At 42.0% G+C, this 24,855-nt stretch overlaps 1 protein-coding gene across 1 annotated transcript in view; it reads right to left on the reverse strand.

The window, feature by feature from the left end:
* CMKLR2 (chemerin chemokine-like receptor 2) overlaps window positions 1–10,115 on the reverse strand; it is a 52,725-nt gene extending 42,610 nt beyond the window's left edge. Inside the window, exon 1 of the mRNA XM_065880893.1 lies at window positions 9,828–10,115. The gene's annotated coding sequence lies outside the window, so the exon portion shown is untranslated. The remainder of the gene's footprint in view (window positions 1–9,827) is intronic.
* Between the last annotated feature and the right edge of the window lie 14,740 nt (window positions 10,116–24,855).

A 24,855-nucleotide genomic window follows, 5' to 3' on the forward strand; every position in this document is an offset into this window, starting at 1 on the left:
TAGTTGTGGCTCGCGGGCTCTAGAGCGCAGGCTCAGTAGTTGTGGCGCATGGGCTTAGTTGCTCTGCGGTATGTGGGATCTTCCTGGACTAGGGCTCGAACCTATGTCCCCTGCATTGGCAGGTGGATTCTTAAACACTGCGCCACCAGGGAAGTCCTGAAATGGTTATTTTCAAGAAAATTATTGAAGTGCACTCAGTGAATTTGAGCAGATTGCATTTGACGTGGCTTGAAAATAGACGTAGTTTTTAACAAATCAAGCTTTTGTTTAATTAAGACTGAAATAAAATGAGTGAATATTCTTGTAAATAATCTAATAAAACGTTAAAATGAAGAGACACTCTCCACAGTCATCTCCACGCCTGCCCGTGTTCTGGGGGATAGAATACATTTCTGAGGAAATCTGAGAATACCACTTTTATACTGTGTTTGGTATATTATAATTCCTCTTAAGAGATAAACAGTTTTAGGTGTGTGCTGAAGTTCCCCCTTCCTTATTCAATCTCTCAAAAACCAAACCAAGGAGAAACGCTATGCTTATACATGAAATATCATTCCAGAGCAAGGCATCTCTCCCAGACAAGGAAGGAAGAATTTAGTCATTTTACTATCTTCTAAGTTTTTCCATCTTCTTGGTTGGTGCATGTAAAGAACTGAATTAAGTACATTGTGTGTGTGAGTGTGTTGATAATGATAAAATCACCCCAGAGGTGAATGGTTTTATTTTGAATAGAGTTAATGAAATGAAAGCCCATATGGGGCAGAATGACAATCAAACAGAAGGGTCATGTTTAGTATTATCTATACAGTTGGGTAATAGAATAAACAATTTGTTTACACTTAGTATTTCCCATAAAGTAACCAAACAATTGATTTGAATAAGCTCTTGTTTCCTGAACTTGCTGATGGTTTGGTATTAAGGAGAAAACCACCATTTCTTCTAAAGGGTAAGCTGTGTTTTTAGATATTACTTTCCTAATGAATTCTTGCCTGATCTCTACAAGCCTATCCCCCAACTTATTTCAGGGTCCCTGCTCTACACTCTTCACACAGAATTTTTAGTTATATATTTGAATGCTTATTTGATGAATGTCTCTCCTCCACCAGAATGTAGTTTTGCTTACCTTATACTCCCAGAACCTAGCACAGTGCCAGGCAGAGAATAGAGCTCAATAATATTTATTGACTAGAAGAACAGCTATTCAGTGGGTTTTGATAAAAGGCATTCATGCTCACGGGCATCGCAGCAACTCACATTTATTTATATTTGTCTGAGAAGGCCAAGGTGAGTTTGAGAAGGAAATTTAAGCTCTTAATTACCATCAAATCCATTAGGTCTTGTTCTCAGTTCCTCGTCTTATTAAAGGTGTTAAAAGAATGTTGAATCCCACTCCTTAGAGATGTATTAAATCTGTCTGGCCAATTAATTAGACCAGGACTTTTTTTTTTTTTTTTTTTTGCGGTACACGGGCCTCTCACTCTTGTGGCCTCTCCCGTTGCGGAGCACAGGCTCCGGACGCACAGGCTCAGCGGCCATGGCTCACGGGCTTAGTTGCTCCGCGGCATGTGGGATCTTCCCGGACCGGGGCATGAACCTGTGTCCCCTGCATCGGCAGGCAGACTCTCAACCACTGCGCCACCAGGGAAGCCCCAGACCAGGACTTTTAAATGACAACAGGTCCCACTTACAGGGAAAGATGATGAGGTTTTTCTCTAAACTATTATCAGGAGCAAATTACTTCACTATAAACCAGTTGTCTAATAATGTATTACTTATAATTAAGACCAGTTTACCTAATACATGAGGAAGCAAATACCAAGCACACCTAAGTATATAATACCTTTTAACACATTACAGTAATACGGTAACATCTCCTGAGTACTTGTGAAGCACACTACAGTGCTAAGCAACGTTACATGCATTTTCACAACAACCCTGCGAGGTACTATTATTATTTCTATAAGGCGAAGAGAGGTTGGGCAGTTAGCAAAAGTGGTGAAGCCCAGGCGAGACTTCTGGGTCTGTCTGACTTCAGGGACTTCCTTCTTAATCCTTGTACACAACGTCTCTGTAGTAATCATCTGTTAATGTGTTCACCTCCCTTGCTTAACGTGACAGCCTCAAGGGCAAGGTCTAAGTTTTACTCATCCTTGTATCTCAAGTACAGAATAGAGTGCAGGAAACATAATAGGTGCTCAATAAAAGTTTAGTGAATGAAAGAGGAAGTACTTTCTTTTTTTGTTTTTTTTTTTGTGGTACTCGGGCCTCTCACTGTTGTGGCCTCTCCCGTTGCGGAGCACAGACTCCAGACACGCAGGCTCAGTGGTCATGGCTCACGGGCCCAGCCGCTCCGTGGCATGTGGAATCCTCCCGGACCGGGTCACAAACCCGTGTCCCCTGCATCAGCAGGCGGACTCTCAACCACTGCGCCACCAGGGAAGCCCCAGGAAGTACTTTCTCATCCTCAAAACTATAGTATGTTTAGTATAGTTTTAGTGTTAAACATAGTTAACTATATAATGTGCATAAATAAAATACACAAATCAAACAAATACTTATGTAATAAAACAAATAATATATGAATATATCTTACTGTTTTTGTTAAATTAGTAATCCATATTTTATGTTGAAGCATACGACATTGTCAAGGTCAAAAACAGCACTTTTATATGGTATAACTTCATAAAAAAAAAAAACCTATGTCAACTCTTAGCTACATAATTAAGCAGAATGCTCCATTACCAGATGTTTTCCACTGAAACAGAGGTTTATCATTATAAACTGCCAAAGAGAAAGTTTTATGAAAAATTAAGGGTGTCATATCTATAAGCACTTTCTTCTAGGTCTAATGATCTAATTTCATATACAAATTATTTTTCATGCCCTTAGGTCCTAATGAAAATTAACCCAGCACATATTACACTTGGCTTTGATTCTCTCTTTTCTAAGCTGCCAGGTTGCATACCTCCTTGCAGAAGTCCTTCTTCATGAAGTTCTCCCTTTTTAGTATTAACTCTGCCTTTATCCCAAGCCCTGATGCACCCCCTAGTGTTCCTCAAACACTTCTATAATTATTGTATCTGTTTATAATGATCACTTTTTGTTGAATGCTGGGGTCTGTTATACGCGATTGTGTAAAGCATTTATAATGGAGGAACTATACTGAAAGGGAGCAGAATATGCCACCCCCAAATATGCCACTTTGGCATATTAATATTTTGAATTAAAATTACTTGAGAAACAGTTGGTACAAGAAGGACACTCTGACCCTCCTTTGTCCTCCTGAAAGCAGAAAATAAAGTTCCTATGTGAAAGGTACCCTCCCAGTATCAGGAGGGTAGAAGATATCCTTATCACCAGAAATAGGGAATTTAGGGCCAAGAAGGCAGTATAAACAAATGTTACTTCTTCACTAATTTACTACCCCAAACCCAAACTTCTTTGTACTGTCAATTCTTCACAAATTTGTTGTTTCTTTGTCTAAAAGGTATAAAATCTGCCTGCCTTGGTTACTTCTTTGAATCTCTTATTATATGGACTCCTGTACACATGACATTAAATTTTTCTCCTGTTAACCAGTTTGATGCTAATTTAATTATTACACCAGCCAAAGAAATTAGAAGGGAAGAAGGGAAAAGTTTTCCACCCCTACAATACCCAACTGATTTGGTTATTATACTAAGTGACTGGCTGGTTGACCATGGACTGTTCTTAAATAACTTTTTTGTTTCTTGCATAAAAAGAAACACAAAATTAGAACTTCAGAGAGTAACCCTTGAGGGCTTTCAAAGCACACAGCGAACCTTTGCTTCTGCATGATTCCTGAGTGAAGACTATGACCTCTCCTTACTGAATTCTTCATATGCTAAATTTTATGAAATAAATTACTTTCTTGGTTTCACCATGCTTTGAACTTTGCATCTAGTGATTGCATTTTTGTCAGCAGTACCAACAAGGTGTCATATTTTTGGTGTTCTAACTTAGTCCATCTAACCCCCTGGTGGGCCTGAATTCTTTTTCTACTCTACTTCAGTCTTCAGTTTAAAAGCTACACCCTGGGACTTCCCTGGCGGCGCAGTGGTTAAGAATCCACCTGCCAATGCAGGGGACACTGGTTCAAGCCCTGGTCTGGGAAGATCCCACATGCCGCGGAGCAACTAAGCCTGTGCGCCACAACTACGGAGCCTGGGCTCTAGAGCCTGCGAGCCACAACTACTGAGCCCGTGTGCCACAACTACTGAAGCCTGTGCACGTAGAGCCCGTGCTCCGCAACAAGAGAAGCCACCACAATGAGAAGCCTGCACACCACAACGAAGAGTAGCCCCGGCTTGCCGCAACTAGAGAAAGCCTGCGCGCAGCAACGAAGACCCAATGCAACCAAAAACAAATAAAAATAAATAAATAAAGACTCCGAGCTCCCAATGCAGGGGCCCCCAGTGAGGGGGGCCCAGGTTCAATCCCTGGTCAGGGAACTAGATCCCGCATGCCTCAATAAAGATCCCATGTGCTGCAACTAAAGACCCGGCACAGCCAAATAAATAAATAATTTTTTAAATTAAAAAATACAATTAAAAAATTAAAAACTACACCCCAAGCAAAGTCCACTTGAGAATTTCTTGGTCCTAGTTGGGTTAGCCTGGCTTTGAGTTGCACCTATATTATCTGGCTTGGTTAAATTCTGAAATACTGTATGTATATCAGCAACACTGGTATTACAGGTTTTCAGGACACAATGAGAACCTTCAATGCAGAATTTAATTAGGCATGGATTTCCTAGAGAACAGAAATAACACAGTGAAAACTGTAAAGTGCTATGTAAGTATATTTTTTTTTTTTTTTTTTTAATATTTATTTACTTATTTCTGGCTGCGTCGTGTCTTGGTTGTGGCATATGGGATCTTTCGTTGTGGTGCATGGGCTCTCTAGCTGTGGCGCCCAGGCTTAGCTGCTCTGCGGCATGTGGGATCTTAGTTCCCCGACCAGAGATTGAACCCGTGTCCCTTGCATCAGAAGGCAGACTCTTAACCTCTGGGCCACCAGGGAAGTCCCAGTATATTTTTATTGTAACCTGAAAATCTCCCCTGTTGACAGTGGGCACAAATGGGGTAGTATTTAGAATTTTAATTCAGGATTCATTAAGGTGTCCCCATTGGCTGATGTAATATCCACTATGTTTGCCCAATAAAGAGATCATACTTGAGAAGAGTTCACTGAAAAGTATTTCCAGGGCCTCCAGAAGATGCATTACATGTGTCTGTAGACATGTTTGCTCCTCTTGGGTACCACGACTCCATCAGGTGTGCTGCCAGAGTGCTGGCTACTCGCCTTGTCAAAGCTGGCTAGAGACTGGGGATGAAGTGAGGGCAGTGGGCTCAATTCGCTTCCATTATATAGATTTTTTTTTTGTTAGAGGAGACCCAAAATTGGCCTGCTTGTGCCCTGATGTTTTAGTGGAAACAACTCTGCATTTTTCTTTTTTTTTTTTTGCGGTACGCGGGCCTCTCACTGCTGTGGCCTCTTCCGTCGTGGAGCACAGGCTCCGGACGCGCAGGCTCAGCGGCCATGGCTCACGGGCCCAGCCGCTCCACGGCATGTGGGATCTTCCCAGACCGGGGCACGAACCCGCGTCCCCTGCATCGGCAGGCGGACTCTCAACCACTGCGCCACCAGGGGAGCCCAGTTTTAAAACTTTTTAGTTTAATAACTTAATTATGTCTCCCAGGCAGCCCAACTCTAAGGTTACTGAGGGCAAGAACTTTCCATTAAAATCCTTGTGTCCTCTCCTAGCAAATCAGCTGATGGTTCAATATTTGCTTGACTGAATGTGATATGTAAGATGGTTTCTCTTAGTTAAGGATAAACAAACAACTTCCTTCACCACCCCCAAAATGGAAAATAGCAAACCTCCAAAACAAAACAAAACAAACTTCCAAAACAAAACAAAACAAAATTTAAATCATTCAGAAAGCCCTAACATACCTTCTTTATTTGATGTGATAAATTCCTTTATCACAAGCAAATTCTTCATTTGTGCTCATCCTGCAAAGACTTGCTGTGTGCAGTGTTTCACACACTCGAGTTCACATGGGCTGGTTGATTGTGTTTGCTGAACAAGGGGCCAATGAGACTAAGGTTGGATGGTTGGCTCTTGCCTGGGTCAGTGTGCTTCACACAGAGAGAAAGTCTTCCAGAGGCAAAGCCGGCGTCTATTTAACCCCTGCCCTTCTACCTTCTAATGAATCATCTTGCCCATTATATTCATTAGGCTGAAGGTTGGACTTGCAAACAATTTCTAGCAAAAAGTTTGTGCCTGACTTATATTTACTTTGTTCCAACTGACACCAGTTTCTTTAACAATGAAGAGCATTTTTCATCTTATTTGAGTATCTTGGAATAATCAGAACATACTATGATAACTGAAGAATATGAAAACATAGAATCTGAATAAAAGATTTGTCTCACCAAATAATTGTTAGGCACCCACTGTATGTGCTAGGAACCCATTATATATATCACACTGAGCAATGACTTAGTAAGCAGAGGTTGAAAAAAGGGGAAGGGGGTGAGATTGGAGTACTGGAAGGAACCTTGCCCGTCAGGTTTATTTAAGAGGAAAGGAAACTGAGGCCCATGAAGTTTTCTCTGCCTCAAGCCATGAAACAAGATAGAGGCATAGTTGGGATTAAACTCTGGGGTGACAGACAGAAGCAAAATAGCAAATATAAAGATATTGTGGAACCACAGATTGGGGGCATGTTTGGAAATTGTCCAATTTAAGATAATGCGTTACTAACCTTCATTTAGCTACTTATGCTTTTTCTATCTTTAAAATTTTTATACTATCAGTTTTTATTGTGGTCTTGGCTTTTACTACTTTCATTAGAAGTTTAATGAGGCAGTGGGGGTGGGGGAGGGATGGATTGGGAGTTTGGAATTAGCAGATGCAAACTTTTATATGTAGGATGGATAAACAACAAGGTCCTACTGTAGAGCACAGGGAACTATATTCAATAGCTTGTGATAAACCGTAATGGAAAAGAATATGAAAAAGAATATATACATGTATAACTGAGTCACTTTGCTGTACAGTAGAAATTAAAAACAAGGGGACTTCCTTGGTGGTACAGTGGTTGAGAATCCGCCTGCCAATGCAGGGGACATGGGTTCGATCCCTGGTCTGGGAAGATCCCACATGCCACGGAGCAGCTAAGCCTGTGAACCACTGACTACTGAGCGTGCGCTCTAGAGCCCGCAAGGCACAACTACTGAGCCCGCATGCCGCAACTACTGAAGCCTGCGCACCTAGAGCACGTGCTCCACAACAAGAGAAGCCACTGCAATAAGAAGCCCACGCACCACAACGAAGAGTAGCCCCTGCTCGCCACAACTAGAGAAAGCCCACGTGCAGCAACGCAGCCAAAAATAAATAAATAAATGAACTTAAAAGAAAAAAAAAAGAAATTAGACACAACATTGTAAGACAGCTATACGTCAATAAATTTTCTTTTTAAAAAAGAAGTTTTATGAGGCAGGAACCTTTACTAAGTTAAATGCCACCAAAGAAACCAGGTGAATTAGAACTGAAGACCCCCAACCAGATTGAGGGTTTAACTTTTTGTGGTTTATATGAAAATTGAGACCTGAAGAAAAAAATAGATGGGACTTTTCAAGATTTTAAAGTTTTAAAATTATACAAGTAATGGACTATTAGAGAAAATTTGGGGAAAAAAGAAGAGCTATATCATCTGAAGGGGTCCAGCACATGCTACTGTGGCATAAAAATTATTTTGAGCAGAAGGCATTTGAGGTCCCAAAAGAACTCAATTGTCATAAATCCCCTCCCCAGGAGCAACAAGAAAAGGTTGACGCATCACCGTAGATGAGAAGTCTCCGCATCATATCTAAACAGACAATGTCACAAAAACTATCACATCGCCTATCTATTCTCCTAAAGCCCATTTATATTTCTAAAAAGTCATTTGTTTTCCCATAAGTCCCCTTTCTCCCCCTCCCCTTCCCTTATTAAGAAGTCACTTGTTTTCCTCTAAGTATCCTTCTCTCTCTTCCCTCCCCCTTAAGATGGTATATAAGCTCCAAATTCTAGCCTTCCCTTTGAGTCACATTTTTCTGTGAACTCCCCTATGTATGTTCATAAAAATACATGATTAAATTTTGTGTTATCTCTTGCTAATCTGTCATTCGTTAGTTTAATTCACAGGCCTTCAGAAACGGAACTTAAGAGGACAGAGTAAAAGTTTTTCCTCCCTGATATACCATCAGTTCACTATCAGCTTAACACAACCATTTTCAATTTTGCATATTTTTCTTCAATTTTTTTCAGCTCCATTTACTTTTTTACATAATTATAATTATTGTTAGTATTATGAGTACTCATCCATGATGCTACATATCCCTCCAAATTATAACTTAATGACTACTAAATATTTCCATTAAGATAATATACAAGATGTTTCTTAACTAGCTTTCTAGTGCAACCATAGATTTGGGTTGCACTAGAAAGCTATTTGTTGCATATTTGTTGGATATTTAGATAGCTTCTGACTTTTTAAAATTATAAGCAATTCGGAAGAAATCTTTTAGCATAAAACTTTTTCTTCTTTTAAAATTACTTCCATGAGTTAGCTTCAACTGCTGTAGCCTTTGAAAGGGGAATGTTGGGTTAAATAGCTATCTCTCGGGGAGATGACAGTGGTAAAGTAACACAGAAAATGTATGACATTCTTTTATAAACTAAAGGACTTAAGTCTTGGGTAAAATCATAAATAAAGGCCGTGAAAAAACTTAAAAATCATTTAGTGTTCGGAAGAAGTGCAAACATGATGAGAATTATTTAGAAAGAGGAATTATTTGAACTAGGTAATTTGAGATTCAAGAGCAGTCCCTTGAATTTTTCACGAAACAAAACAAAACATACTAGTGGATTAATTTAGCAACAAGTCTGTGGAAGCTTGGGTGAACGAGTTTTTTTTTTAAGTGAGAAGGGCCAATTTAAGAGAATAATTGCTGGTGAAAGTTCCGTTATCAAATTTTCATTTGGTTTTCACTAGCTTTCATTTGGAGGGAAGGGTAAACTATCAGACAAAAAATAATTGGTACTCCCAGTTATCTGACTACCAAAAGAACAGTCAAGTTAGCTGAACCTTTTCTTCCAAGTACTTGCCTTCAATTAGCCATTTGTCCTTCATTAGATGAGCCCAGATACCAATTATTCTAACAGGCAATTGATTAGGAGATTTCAAAAAACGCAGCAACAACAAAGAAATGTTTGTTTTGAAGAGCCACAAGCTATTCATTTTAAAAAGACAGGAGAAAACCAAGCCACATTACAACTCAATTTAGAACTTTTTTCCTGCCTTGTAATTGAAGGAGGGCAAAGTCAGTTTTCATCTTGAGCACCATTTCCTCCTACTGGATTTCACTACAGTGGGCTTTCCACTAATGATGTTTGACATTTCCAAGTCAAGACTACATTTATGAGCTGTAATTTGCTAGGTAAAAGCTGAGGAAATGACTGAAAGTTCATTGTGCCCTCCCAACCCCTACCCTACCAACCTCCTCCTGTTCTCTCAGTGTTTTAGATTTAATCACAGCTGTTGTAAACCCTGTTACACTCTTCCTAAACACTTTTGACAGGACCAAAAATATGAATCTGCACAGAGAGCTTTTCATAAACTATCAGGAGTCCTTTTCCTTTTTTGCCAGCTGGTAGTTAGTCCAAATACCGCTTTATAAATAAATCATCTGCAGGCATCCTCATCAGGTCAGTTCCAAACGCGGCAGTTCAAAGAAAACAAGAAAGCACTTACCGGTTAATTTTCTGCGAGGAGAGAAGCTTTTCTGATGTGTGGTGTAACCTCCCTGCTCCAGAATGAAATGGAGGGTGGTTTTCAGAACAGCTACGTTGGACACTTCTCCCAGCCTCCTCGTTTGGCTTTTATCATGACACTGTAGAGAAGAATGATGTTGGGTTTCACTTGAATGTGGTTCTTCCCTTCCTATCCTACCCTCCATAAAAATTCATCATGTATTCCAGGAGAAAAGTAAGCAATGAACACACTGCACAAATTCTTTTACTCAGCGTGTACACGTGTGTAACTGAGGTTTGTTTTTTGAATAGAAATCATTACTGTTGGCTGCAGTGCCGCAGGCTGAAAACCAGTGATGGGGGAGGCACCAATCCCTCCTTTGTTTGGGTGGACTTTTGCTTATGAAAAGTCAATTTAAATTTCATTCCAGACTTCCCTGGTGGCAGAGTGGTTAAGAATCCGCCTGCCAATGCAGAGGACACAGGTTCGAGCCCTGGTCTGGGAAGATCCCACATGCCGCAGAGCAACTAAGCCTGTGCACCGCAACTACTGAGCCTGTGCTCTAGAGCCCACGAGCCACAATTACTGAGCCCACGTACCACAACTACTGAAGCCCGTGTGCCTAGAGCGCGTGCTCCACAACAAGAGAAACCACCGCAATGAGAAGCCCTCGCACCGCAAAGAAGGGTAGCCCCGGCTCGCCGCAACTAGAGAAAGCCCATGCGCAGCAACGAAGACCCAATGCAGCCAAAAATAAATAAATAAAATAAATTTATTTTAAAAAATTTCATTCCAACAATGGGATGAAAAGAACCTTAGAATGTCAAAGGAGAGCTCTTCAAATGCGCCAGGGCTCATTAGGAGAGAGATTTTATTTCCTGGGTTTCAGTGTATTTCTGATAGGGAAGAATCAAAATCACACCTTAGTTAGGTATGTTTTTTTTTTTTAATTTAATTTTATTTTTTTAGACAGCAGGTTCTTATTAGTTATCTATTTTATACATATTAGTGTATATATGTTAATCCCAATCACCCAATTCATCCCAGTTAAATATGTATTTTAATTTTTATTTCTTTACTTAGGTGGGTTGAGAATTTTCCAGGCTTTGAGGAAATTAAAGGTCTGATTCTTATCTCTCATCTTATCTGTGGCCCTGGCAGATGAGGGCATGTCTGTGTACCTGAAGCAGGACTCAGAATTCAGAAACTCACGGGGTGAGATGTGTGGAGGCTGACAGGAAGCCAGCCTTGATGCGGCTGACTTGTCCGTCTGCAAAGCTAATGTGATTTTCATAACGTCTAACATCAGCTTGAGAAACTGAACATTATTGAGTCATAAAACGTTGTTAAGCAAGCTAACTGAACACTGTTAGCTGAGCAGCCAGAACACACAATTTGCATTTGTCTGCTGTGAATGCTGAGGGCTTAGCAGAATGTGCCACTGCGAAATATGCCTCTTCGGAAAGTAAGAATTATTTTGAGCTGTTTATTTTAATGAACTGCAGGCATAGAAGAAGCTCTGAAAACAGAATAGAAGTTACCCATTTGTAAGGGAAATTTTACATTTGTAAAGAAAATTTACATGAGAAAAGGGGTCTGTATCAGGAAGACAGCTATTATACTTCTTCATCTGAGAGACTTATCTGCTTGACCCAGCCGCCTTTGTTTACCGAACATTCCTCTTTTCACCTTCTGGTGAATTGCCTTCCTGGACCTTTAAGCCCCAGACCCCATCCCTTTCCTTAGCTTAGGATGGAATATAATCCTCAATCTTCTGGCCACCTGTTAAGTGGGGCTCCTGTATGTATATAATTTAAAAAATTTTTCCTCTAGGGCTTCCCTGGTGGTGCAGTGGTTAAGAATCCGCCTGCCAATGCAGGGGACACGGGTTCGAGCCCTGGTTCGGGAAGATCCCACATGCCGCAGAGCAACTGAGCCCGTGCACCACAACTACTGAGCCTGCGCTCTAGAGCCCACAAGCCACAACTACTGGGCTGCGTGCCACAGCTACTGAAGCCCGCATGCCTAGAGCACGTGCTCCGCAACAAGAGAAGCCACTGCAATGAGAAGCCCGTGCAACAAAACGAAGAGTAGCCCTTGCTTGCCACAACTAGAGAAAGCCCCCGCGCAGCAACGAAGACCCAACACAGCCAGAAATAAATTAATTAATTAAAAAAAATTTTTTTCCCTCTATTATTCTGTCTTTTTTACGGGGTGGGAGTGGGGTACTTAGCCAGGAACAATGAAAGGTAGAAGGAAAATTATTTTTCCTCCTCTAAAAGACAAAGTCTAGAAAATCGAAAGCAGCAATCTCCACTGAGGGTGGGGTGGGAGCAGATCGGAATAACCCTGGGGGAGGGAGTGGGTACGCTTTTTCAAATTACAAATATCCCTCAGCACCATAAGGATGTACACTCTCCCACGTTTGCCCCTAGTCCCTTGATTCCACAGAAATAATCACTATTAATAAACAGGGCGTATCTTTTGTCAGTGTTATCTGAGTTGGTGAAGGAGGTCATAGTAAACCATCTGCTGGAGGTGATATCCAGTCACCAGTTCCCACCCCTTGGCATCAGCTATATTAGTATTTACCGAGTTATATGCTGTCTTCTGTAATCACACAAAAGCACAATTTCATCTATAAAAGACATTTTTGAGGAGAATTTCAGGAAGTTTTGGTTACTTTATATGGTTTTGGGTTTATTTTCCGGTAGTGGAGTGAGAAGCATTGAGCAGCAAAGGACAGAGAAAGAAGACAAAAGAAATGACATTTCACAAGCATTTACTGTGTGCCAAGCATAGTTTAAACACAGCCCACCCTGAAACCCAGGAAAATATGTCAGCCTTTTTATTTTTACGTTTTACCTACCACCTAAAACAACCGAGTTGTAACAGAAGTTTATTTAGCTTTGAAATTGGTCCCCCCAAATCAAGGACATTAAATAAAATCTCTCTCCTAATCAGCCCTATAGTCTATAGTCTGCTATGTGTCTGAGGAGCTCCCTCTGACATCCTAAGGTTTGCCTTATAGTCGATCCTTTATTCAAAAGTAGTTAAAGCTGAAGTGCTCAGGTGTGCTAGACATAACATACTTGCGTTGGTTAAGCTGGTGAGTCTGTTCATTCGAGGTCTGTTAAGGGAACCTCTCCTGTAAATTGCAGAGTTGGAGTTCAGTCCTGAGCATTCTGACTCCAAACACCATGCTCTTAAGACACGTAACTCTTAGACTGTGCAGCTCTCTGTGAGAGGAGATGTTTCCAGAATTGAGAGACTAGGAGGAAGGGGCAGGAATGACTTCTGCCAAATGAAAGGCTTTCAGGACCATTCCAGCACGTTCTAAATCACTGCAAGTTCTCTGAAGCCTCGTGTGGTCAGGGTTTCAAGGGGTCTTCCCAGAGGGGCACATGTGTATAAGCAGGTCTATAGGGCCAGCTGGGCTCAGAGGGGAAGATACACAGTGCCTCTATCATATTGTTTTGGGGAATGGGATCTTTCTCTAAAATTAGCTTTTCTCCACTGATGCTAGAAATTTCACTGTTAGAAAATTGTTCTTTTGAAGAAATTCCATTTTATTTTATTATTGATTTAATTTTTGGCTGCATTGGGTCTTCGTTGCTGCATGTAGGCTTTCTCTAGTTGTGGCAAGCAGGGGCTACTCTTTGCTGCGGTGCATGGGATTCTCATGGCGGTGGTTTCTCTTGTTGCAGAGCACAGGCTCCAGGTGCGCAGGCTTCAGTAGTTGTGGCTCGCGGGCTCTAGAGCACAGGCTCAGTAGTTGTGGCACACGGGCTTAGTTGCTCCGCAGCATGTGGGATCTTCCCGGACCAGGGATCAAACCCATGTCCCCTGCATTGGCAGGCGGGTTCTTAACCACTGCACCACCAGGGAAGTCCCGAGGTTCCATTTTAAAAGACAGGCTTTCTATTAATCAAGTGAAGCTCTAGTAGTTAGAATGGACTGGGTAATTTTAAGATGATCATCCCCTCTCCTTACTCCAACCCCTCCAGGAAAAATTGGGGTCAGCAACTTGGCCTCCCATCTTACGATATGATCAAGAATATCTTTATTCTTTTCTTTTCTTGTTTGATGTTAAAATAGCACACTTGCCCCAAACACCTGAATACTCTGATGATAGAAATTTCAGAAATAGACACTTGGGAGAATATAATCAGGTCATATTGGTTTTTGTTAATGGTCATTTCTAGCCTTTTTGTTGTTGTTTGCAAAAAAAAGAAAAAAAGAAGAAAAAATTGACCCAGAACATAACCACTAGAAAAGAGATAATATGATACAGATGGACATTTTCTTTTAAAAGAAACTAATTTGTGAAAAAGGGAAAGACTTCACTTCTTTTGAGTTTTTTTCCTCTTATACAGGGAGATGACTGCCTTCATGTGTAAATGCCCTTCTTAGGCCTGTTTCTTTGTGGTAGACAGAGTCAGAGATTAGACTTTGGGGTCTTTACTGGGTTAACAGTAAGGCTTGGGACCATGCAAAGTTTTTCCTCGGGACTCACAGTTGCAGACTCTGGTGTTTCTGGGAGGTCACATAGAGAAGCCATGCCCACCTGGCCATACGGGGCAGCTTCCATGCAACTTAAACCAGAGAATTCTTAATGGGCACAGAGGACAAAGGCTTCATCAAATTCTTGCTTTAAATTCTGTTTGGCCCCTGCAGGAACCCAACCTTGAGGATACTTAGAAATTCTGTTAAAGGATTTAGCAAATAGCTTTTTAATTAAGATACACAAAGCTTTAACTCCCTGTGGAAAAGGGGGGGGGGGGAACAGCTTCTATTGTTTTTCATTTGAAAAAAACCTTCTCTTTTAATATGCCAAATGCCAAAAATCAAATGAAATCTACATACAGGGATTTAGAATGATGTTCTTAACTATCAATCTCAGATGCTCAGGGCCTGAAACTTTTGGAGGCTAATAAAACACTCACCTCTCAGAAGGTGCCCATGCAGTGCAGCGGCAGGGAGGCTGGTGGGCAAAGGCTTCCGGGCTCTGTGCTCTGAATCTTTGTGGTAAAATAATTTCTCCGGGAGAACTGGCCGCAGCTACCCCGAGTCTTGGAAGAAATATTTCCTCTTTTTGTAACCAAGGGAGGTAAATAATCTTTTAACTTATTGCCCTAGGGGAAAAAAAAATGCGGTTTGCCAGTGGTTAAATAAATCTGGTGTATGTCTCTTAGTTAACAGGCATCTGGGTGACACCATCCTTGGCTCTGACGCGAGAGAAAGGAGGGCTCTGGACGTTCAGACTCTTTACTCTAATTATGCTGCTTTTCTTGTTAAGCTGCAGATTATGGATATGATGTAAGTGTATCCGGATTTTTCTAAAATGTCACATTTGGGGAAAGGAAAAGGATCGAAGAATAAAGCGTATTTTCTTGGCTTCTGTAACTGGTTCAATCACTGCTTGCGTTTTTCATTAGGAAATTGGTAGCCTGCGAGCGTACTGCAGCTGCAGATGTGTTTTGTTTGCAGTGCACAGTGTTTTCTAGAGTTTGAATTAATTTCCATCATTTAAAAATCAAAAGATCTTACACAGACATCAGATTGTTGGCTCCTCATGAAAAAATTCCCGGATCAGGGTAACCATGGGCCTGCATCCCACAAGGAAACATTTGGATGAGGCTGAGTAGGGGCCGCGCCTCATGCCACCTGGCCACTTCTGGCAGGGCGTTTCTTTCCATGTCGACACTTTTCTCCCCTGCCTCACTCACTCACTCATGGACCACATTCATCTGGATCTTCTGGGAGTCTGCACTTGCAGCCCTCATGTCCCTTTCTGATTCTTTTCCTCTTGAGTTTCTTCAGTTTAGGACAATTGTGTACACAGAAAGGTAAGTCATTGGGCAATCATTTTTATTGCATAAGGAATTTTAGGTTTGGTCACTTAAAAAATATGAATTCCCAGTGCTTCCCTTCTAAAACCTGACTGCATTATAAAGTATGATTAAATCAACAAAACCGGCTTCAACTAGCTTAACTATGGAACACTGGTGGGTGAAAAGGAAGAGCAATGGAAGAGATCTGCCCCGTGCAGACAATAATAGAGAGCTCTGTCTTTAGTGAATTTTAAACCAGTAATAAAACCAACTAAAGCCCTTCTGCTTTTTGTGATCACTGTGTGCCAGCAATTCTAAACAACTGAAAAAAAATCTTTAAGTTCTTTAAAATCTTTAAGTTCTAAAAAATATTGCTGTGATTATGTCAAGGGAACCACTGACTGAAACTGCCTGCCGTGGCCAGGCGTGATAGTAACCACTTGCATGAGTTATCTTAGGACAGGAGTTCCTGGTAAGGAACGAGGAACTAACAAGCTACCACCCACCAGAAGAATTCGGGAAAGGTCAAAAGGACAGAGGAGATGCCAGTCCATATGTCCTACCGACCTCCTAGAATCCTTCTCGCTGGAATCCATCTTGGCTGAGCAATGCATGTGCCATCAGGATGGACCCTGAGTCAGAATGACTCGCCAGAGACTAGCTGGAAACTAAGCCCATTACCGTACAACTTGAGACTGCAGGCCACATGGCAGAGCGGTTTTCCTGGGCTCCCTTACCCTCCTGCTCTCCGCCCAGGTGCCCCTTCCCAATAAAGTCTCTTGCTTTGTCACCAAGTGTGTCTCCTTGTACAACTTATTTCCAAGTGTTAGACAAGAGCCCAATCTCAGGCCCTGGAATTGGCCCCCCTTCCTGCAACGATTATTCTGACTTTTAATTACATATACATAATTAAGTAAATTTTATGTTTTGGGACTTCCCTGGTGGCGCAGTGGTTAAGAATCCACCTGCCAGTGCAGGGGACACAGGTTCAAGCTCTGGTCCAGGAGGACCCCACATGCTGTGGCAGCAACTAAGCCCGTGTGCCACAGGCTTATCTGGAGAATGGGGATCGTGATATTATCTACATCAGAGTGTTGTGAGATTTCTATAAGACAGTATAGTAAAGCACATAAAGAGTAAGGTCTCAATAAACGTTTATATTATTATTACTTGCTATGAATTGCCCAAAGTGCTTTTCACTTATACAATCTGTTGATGAAGTGCTATTATTACCTATCCACTTTGTGGCAGGGACCATAACTGCCTCCTCAAAATCCATTGCTTTCTTCTTTCTTACCTTCAGAACCACAATTTTATTTAGGAAATAAATATTGTTGTTGTATCCAGATAAAACGCTACATTTCCCAGCTTCCACGGATGCTGAGAATGACCACTAGGATTTATGTAGAAAACATGGGCTAGGGCTTGAAGAAAAGCTGGCTCTGCTTTGGAGGTATGCTTTGGAAGGTCGACCAGATGACTGAAGATTCAGCAGCTCTTTAGGAACTACAAGGGAAGGAAAAGTGCAGGAGAGATGTTACAAAAAGCCTAGACTCCTCGAGACCTCAGCCTGGAAATTCTTGAGGCTGTATTACAATCTCCCACCTCCAAACTTATTGTTCATTAAAAATATAAGCCTTTATGTGTTTGGGTCACTACTACTTTGAGTTTGTTGTTATTGTATTTTATTATATTTTGCCAAACCAAATTGTAACTCACATACACAACACCATGCTAAAATCCTTAAAAAATAATAATAACTTCATCATTCGAGGTATCATTATAGGGAATTCCTTGGCGGTCCGGTGGTTAGGACTCCACGCTCTCATTGCCAAGGGCCTGGGTTCGATCTCTGGTGGGGGTACTATAATCCCACAAGCCATGTGGCGCAGCCAAAAAAAAAAAAAAAAGGAATCATTATAATTATATTAAAGTCTCATTGTGTGAGGTAACCCGGGTAAGTTTGTCTTGAAACAAACAAAAAACTTTGGGAATATACCTCACAGTGTTGTTGTAAAGATGGAATAAAAAGAAAGAAAGCACATGAATTGACTTGCCTGATACAGTCCCTGGCATGTAGTGATTATTTGGTTTGTAGTGACTAACATTATAGGGCTATCCCAAAGGGAATCAAGCTTGAGAAAACTTTGCCTTGTCCTTGGAGTAGAAAGCAGGGACAATTATGTTAATAGCTCATCAGTTGACAGTATGTATCATTATCTTTTTTGTCTGATAAATTCATTATTCAAGAGGATTTCAGTTCAAGAGTGATTGAGAAGATAAGTCATAAAGAAGGGTCAATAGACTTCCTGAGTCTGGAAGCAGAAAAGGAGTGACTTTCTAGTCAAAGATGATGCCAGGCCACAATTTGTAATCTCCTGATGTTGTGTTTCTGGGATATGAGGGAAAACGTATCCTTGTACCCTGTATCTAAGCTCTGAACTGATTATGTCATAATGTCTAGGTAGGATGTGTATTCAGAAAAGCACAGCTGTGCCTGGTCCAGAGAGCTTGGCTCATCACTGCCTGATGCTTTACTCCTATTTGCTGGTCATACAACCAGCATATCACAACACAGAACAGGAATGAACTCAGTGGCTCTGTGTGTTTCTGAACAGTGGAAACATCTACAAAGATTGTCTCCCTAACCTGTGGTGGTCAGTGTGATTAATGGGTGACTTTGAAACTTTCAGACAGATGGTCATTGCCAAAAACCCTCAGTGAAGTCACAATTCACATGCTGAGGAGAACTTTTTTAATTGGCTCAGTCTGTTTCAGCATCATACTCTTTTCAGTTAAGCTATAAAAGAGAAATAAAATGTCAGAGACAGCGCCCAGTCGATGTATATTTATCTCATCTTAAGTTTATTCTCACTGGACTTAGGAAACAGGCCTCTCTGAAAATTGTTGGCCATGTCATGAGACGTCTTTTGTGAAGCCACAGTGTCCAAGATGACGTGCAAAGCACATAAGACTACTGCTTTCCCAGCATTTTGTCCTGCTTATCCAAACAATGGCCTAATTTAAGTGGAAGGAAACATTTTCTATGGCAGCCATTCATAGATAGTTCATACATAGATAGTGTAGAATTGGTAATCACATTCTAATGTTATAAATTGTTTTATGACATTAAAAAACAAGCTAACTCAATTCTATGGTATATATAGGAGACACACCTAAATCAAAGAGATTATGCCACCTCCATACAATGGAGTCTTCTGCAGGTGACAAAGGAATAAAGAATATCTCTAGGGCTTCGCTGGTGGCACAGTGGTTAAGAATCTGCCTGCCAATGCAGGGGACACAGATTCGAGCCCTGGGAAGATCCCACATGCTGTGGAAGCAACTAGGCCCGTGTGCCACAACTACTGAGCCTGTGCTCTAGAGCCCACAAGCCACAACTACTGAAGACCGGGTGCCACAACTACTGAAGCCCGCGCACCTAGAGCCCGTGCTCCGCAACAAGAAAAGCCACCACGATGAGAAGCGCGTGCACTGCAACGAAGCGTAGCTCCCGCTTGCCGTAACTAGAGAAAGCCCGCGTGCAGCAACGAAGACCCAGTGCAGCCAAAAATAAATAAATAAATGTATTTTTTTTAAAAAAAGGAATATCTCTACATACTGATGTAGAGTGTTCAGCAAGATAATTTCAGTAAAAAAAAAAAAAAAAAAAAAAGATGGGTCCAGAACTATATTACAGTATGCTACTTTTTGAGTAAGTGTTGGGCTATACTCTGAAGGCCTACAAGGCCTGCACTTGCTCAGCTTCAAGACCAAAGAAAGAGCCTGGAGTCAGCAACAGAGACATCAATGGTTTAATGGATGGGGGATCCTACACCTCTGAAGCAAGGTCCTGGAGCGACATCCCACTGTGTGCTGCAGCCTGTGGGCGGTCTTCACACCCAGGGGAAGGGAAGATTGCCAGTTATGGGGGCAATTGACATTAGGTTGGTTCATTAGTTACCAGGGAAACCAGCAGAGGGGCATGCCCCTCACTGTCCCTTTGGTAAGAACAATCTCTATGTAAAACAACTATACCCCAATTAAAAAAACAACAACAATAATCTCTAGCTGGGGCCTGGGGCAAGTGCACAGGAATGTCAGTCATGTGAGTAAGGTATAGATGAAGCAGACACTGGTAGGGCAGAGGATGTACAGAGAGCAAGAGAATAGCCATCTTGAGTGGTCTGACCATACAGTAAGATAGGGTGTATGTGTATGTATGTATCTACATGTGTGTATGTATACGTATATATTGACAGAGATTCTTTGCTTGACCAAACTTTACTCCATCTCCCCTGAACCCTCTCTTCACCAAGGATTCTTTCTTGCAAAATCTAGTTTTAGCAAGAATCCTGCTAAGTCAGTTTAGGAGAACTCCCCGCAGCATGCCTGATATATCTGCTAAATTACCAGCCTCTTTCTCAACCACCCCCAAAATTTAAGTAGTTGCCAAGCTTCTGGAATATGCCCCTAGGTTTCATTTTGAGGCTCTAGACCTTTGGTGGGATTTTCGCCCTCCCCTGAGGAAGAAAACTTCACATTTTTTTTTTAATTGAAGTATAGTTGACTAACAATGTTGTGTTAATCTCTGCTATACAGCAAAGTGATTCAGTTATACATATATATACATTCTTTTTTAAAATACTTTTTTCCATTATGGTTTATCATAGGATACTGATATAGTGCTTTGTGCTATACAATAGGACATTTTTGTTTATCAATTCCATATATAATAGCTTACATCTGCTAACCCCAACTTCCCACTCCGTCCCTCCCCCAACCCTGTCCCCCTTGGCAACCACAAGTTTGTTCTCTATGTCTGTGAGTCTATTTCTGTTTTGTAGATAGGTTCATTTGTGTCATATTTTAGATTCCACATATAAGTGATATATGGTATTTGTCTCTTTCTGACTTACTTCACTTAGTACGATAATCTCTAGTTGCATCCATGTTGCTGCAAATGGCATTATTTCATCCTTTTTTATGGCTGAGTAGTATTCCATTGTATATATGTACCACATGAGGAAGAGTACTTCTTTAGGATGACTCCTAAGGAAATCAAAAAAGAGATCTACATGGCTCAAATAGCAACTTCAGACTCAGAAAGAATTGGATGGGAGATAGCTGGATGTTTGATCCACTTAGATGGACTTTGGAAACACCAAGATGGTTGTTTGGTTGCTCCTATGTCTATCTCTTGACTCACTGTATATGGTTTACATACACATGACTCAACATGGAAAGGACAAATGTGGGATGTATTAGACAAACACATTTTTTCTGTGTTTACAGAGAAGGTTTTTACATATCTTGTCACAGGAAGCAGGATGAGACACTCCAAACTTTAGGAAGTGTATAGAGGACTTGGTAAGCATTCAAAGAACATGTTTAAGGGAATTCCCTGGAGGTCCAGTGGTTAGGACTCTGCAGGGGGCATGGGTTTGATCCCTGGTTGGGGAACTAAGATCCTGTATCTTGCATGCCATGTGGTGTGGCCAAAAAATTAATTAATTAAAAAAACAAGAAACAAAGAACATTTTAAAATATATTATTTATTTATTTTTTTGGCTGCATCTGGTCTTTAGTTGTGGTATGCAAGATCTTCATTGCCGTGAGTGGGCTCAGCAGTTGCGGTCTGCAGGCTTAGTTGTCCCAAGGCAGGTGGGATCTTAGTTCCCTGACCAGGGATTGAACCCGCATCCCCTGCACTGGAAGGCGGATTCTTAACCACTGAACCACCAGGGAAGTCCCAAAGAACATGTTTAAGGCAAATAAAATGGTTGGGAAATTTGACGCAGTCCAGGCCTGGAAACTCTGAAACAATCATAATGGAATATTAGGAATTCCTTCCCCATCTTCATACAGGATCTGGAATTTGTTATCTGACTTAACCTTTTTTTTTTTAATTTTATTTATTTATTTATTTATGGCTGTGTTGGGTTTTCGTTTCTGTGTGAGGGCTTTCTCTAGTTGCGGCAAGTGGGGGCCACTCTTCATTGTGGTGCATGGGTCTCTCACTATCGTGGCCTCTCTTGTTGTGGAGCACAGGCTCCAGACATGCAGGCTCAGTAATTGTGGCTCACGGGCCTAGTTGCTCCGCGGCATGTGGGATCTTCCCAGACCAGGGCTCGAACCCATGTCCCCTGCATTGGCAGGCAGATTCTCAACCACTGCGCCACCAGGGAAGCCCTCTGACTTAATCTTGATGTCATAATTCAGGAACTGTGGTGGTAAAGTACTGGCTCTCCCAGTTTTCCCTCTGCGGAACCCCACTGTGCAGGAATGCCATTAATTTGCCCATGGCATAAAATCCTAGCTAATGCTTCAAAGGACCAGGCTTTGTCTTAGAAATATTTTCCAGTGGATAGAAAAACAGCTCTTCCTGTTTTATAGCTCACTGCAGGCTCTGTCCCTGAGAGTGTCCGTGGAACTGCTGATGTAGAAGTTTATTTCAGTGAGGCGGTATTAGGCAGCTGCTATGAGGGTGAGACTGACTCCCCCTGCTGAGTCTATGACTAATCACTTTATCCAAAACTTTGTTCCCTTTCTTGTTCCACCCATGTATTCCCCTCAGGATTGAGAAGTATCAAAGAAATGGTGGGGGGTGGGGGGTGGGGGACGTGGGTGGGGTCGGGGTGGGAGTGGGGGGGTTGGGGTGTGAAACCAAGCAGAACTGTGCGGGGCCTTCTCAGGTACAAAAGCCCCTTCACATCTCCCATGTCTTGTTTATAGAAAAAAGGCATTAGTCTCTAAGGCCTTTCCCCAGTTCCAAAACGCAGACTCAAGCAGTTACTTATTTGAGAGATGAGGGAATGCAGAAATGAAGGAAAAGCAGTTAAACAAGAAAAGTAATGACAGTTGAAACAATGTTCAGCGATAAAACAGATACCGGCTGCACGATGGTGACTACATGCTGACCACAGCATGTAGAACCCAGACTGGGTGGAACCTGATGATTAAAATTCCCTAAACATCACCCTGTTACCTCACCACCAACCAATCAGAAGAAATTCCACGAGCTGCAACCCTGACCCCAAAAGATGCCCTGAAAGCTATTGAGGAATTTGGGTCTTTTGAGAAAGAGCTGCCCTTTCTTCTTGCTTGGCCTTGCAATAAACCTGTATTTTCCTTTGCCACAGTCTGGTGTAGGTAGGTTGGCTTTGCTGAGCAGCACGCAAGAGGACCCAAGTTCAGTTCCAAAAAAATGTTGGTTGATTACTAAGGGACAGCTATCCTGGGTGAGTATCTTACCCTTGGCACATAGGCTCCCGGCTGGTGGTGTCCCTCGGATCCTCTCCAGCACTGCCGCAACAACTCTGCCTCACAGATAGTCCTGAGCACTTGCTGCATGCCCCCATTGTGCTTGCAGCAGACCATCACTGGCCCACGGTGCTTTCGATTCCATGATGAAGGGAACATTTCTAATGCATGGTGGAAGCTGCTGTGGGATGACACCAACATATTTTTCCCTGCTGGGTGGCCTTGATTGGATTTTCCTTTTTTGGGGGTTGGGGGTGGGAAGAAAGGCAAAAGACTTGGTCATCTGATTTTGAGTGGAGTGCCGCTGTTGCAGGAAGGGGGACCAAGAGTGGGTTCTTGTCTAACACTTGGAAATAAATTGTCTGAGGAGACACACATGGTGACAAAGCAAGAGACTCTATTAGGAAGGGGCACCCGGGCAGAAAGCAGGAAGGTAAGGGAACTCAGGAGAACTGCTCTGCCACGTGGCTTGCAGTCTTGAGTTGTATGGTAATGGGGTTAGTTTCCAGGTTGTCTCTGGTTAATCACTCTGACTCAAGGTCCTTCCTGGTGGCATGCACTTCTCTCAGCCAAGATGGATTCCAGCGAAAAGGATTCTGAGAGGCTGGTAGGACATATGGACTGGCATCTCCTCTCTCCTTTTGACCTTTCCCGAATTCTTCCGGTTGGTGGTAGCTTGTTAGTTCCTCGTTCCTTACCAAGACCTCCTGTTTTAAGATAACTCATGCAAGTGGTTACTATTGTGCCTGGCCAGGCGAGCAGTTACAGTCAGTGGTTCCCCTAACAATTCCCCCCGAGAGACTTCATTGTCAAGGTACTTGTTGGGAATTGGGGTGGAGGTCTCTTCTTCTGTAACTACTTCTGAAACAGGAGGGAAGTGGGCAGGGCACAATCTTTAAAAGAATGACATAGCCCAAGAACATGACATAAACTGATTAGAACCATATAGGTCCAAGATGGCGGACCAGTCGACTTCCACTAGACCTTGAGCCTCAGTATACGCTTATTGTAACACATCAGCAAGCTAAATGACACACGCACAGGCGCCATGACAGTTCCAAGGCCGACCATAAGGGTCAAAAAGTGGGCAAGGGCCCAATTCCTGGAAATCTCCACCCCTTCCCCAAAGTAGTTGGAATACTCCTCCCACTCATTAGCCTATGAAATTACCCAACCCTATTAAAAACTGACACCCCCATAACCTAGGGCCACTCTCACCTTCTGAGATGGCCCACACTCTGTCTGTGGAGTGTGTTTCTCTCTAAATAAATCCACTTCTTACCTATCACTTCGTTTCTCACTGAATTCTTTCTGTGGGGAGACATCAAGAACCTGAGCTTCGTTAAGTCCTAGACCAGGTGTGTAATCTCAATTAAAAGACTGTGGGTTCGACTCCCAGTCTGAGTTGCATGGTTTCACCACTTTAACTGGATTTTCCCTTCCGGGTTGAGGAGTCCGTTGGCCATTGGGCACCGCTTGAGTGGTAATTGGGAAACTCCCTGTTAGACCAAGGCTTGTTTGCACTTCTGTCTGGAATGGCAGGTAGGAAACTTTCCATTCTAGTGCTAGGGAACTTGCCACCCTGAGAAGCTGCTGGATACAGATCTGCCAGTTTTTGTGCCTCTAGTAATATCGGCCGTGAATAGAAACAATTGTTCTATTCCATCTTGTAGTCCCCTAGTATTTTGCAAAGCTGGGGGATCTTCAGCTAGGTTCCCATGAAATAAAAAAAATGGTATTTTATCGTAACACTGCTTAGCTTCAGTACTCCTTGGGATGTGGAGAACAACAGCCCCTAATGGCTCTCTAAATTATAACAGCATCTTTCAACTAGAACTGTCTTGTAAAAGGGAAAGCAAATGGATGAAATTCCTTATGCATAGGCTTTTTGTGCTATAATATCAAAGTGAGCCTTTTGGAATTGGTTTGGC

The sequence above is a fragment of the Phocoena phocoena genome, chromosome 7 (assembly GCF_963924675.1).
Source record: "Phocoena phocoena chromosome 7, mPhoPho1.1, whole genome shotgun sequence".
NCBI lineage: Eukaryota > Metazoa > Chordata > Mammalia > Artiodactyla > Phocoenidae > Phocoena > Phocoena phocoena.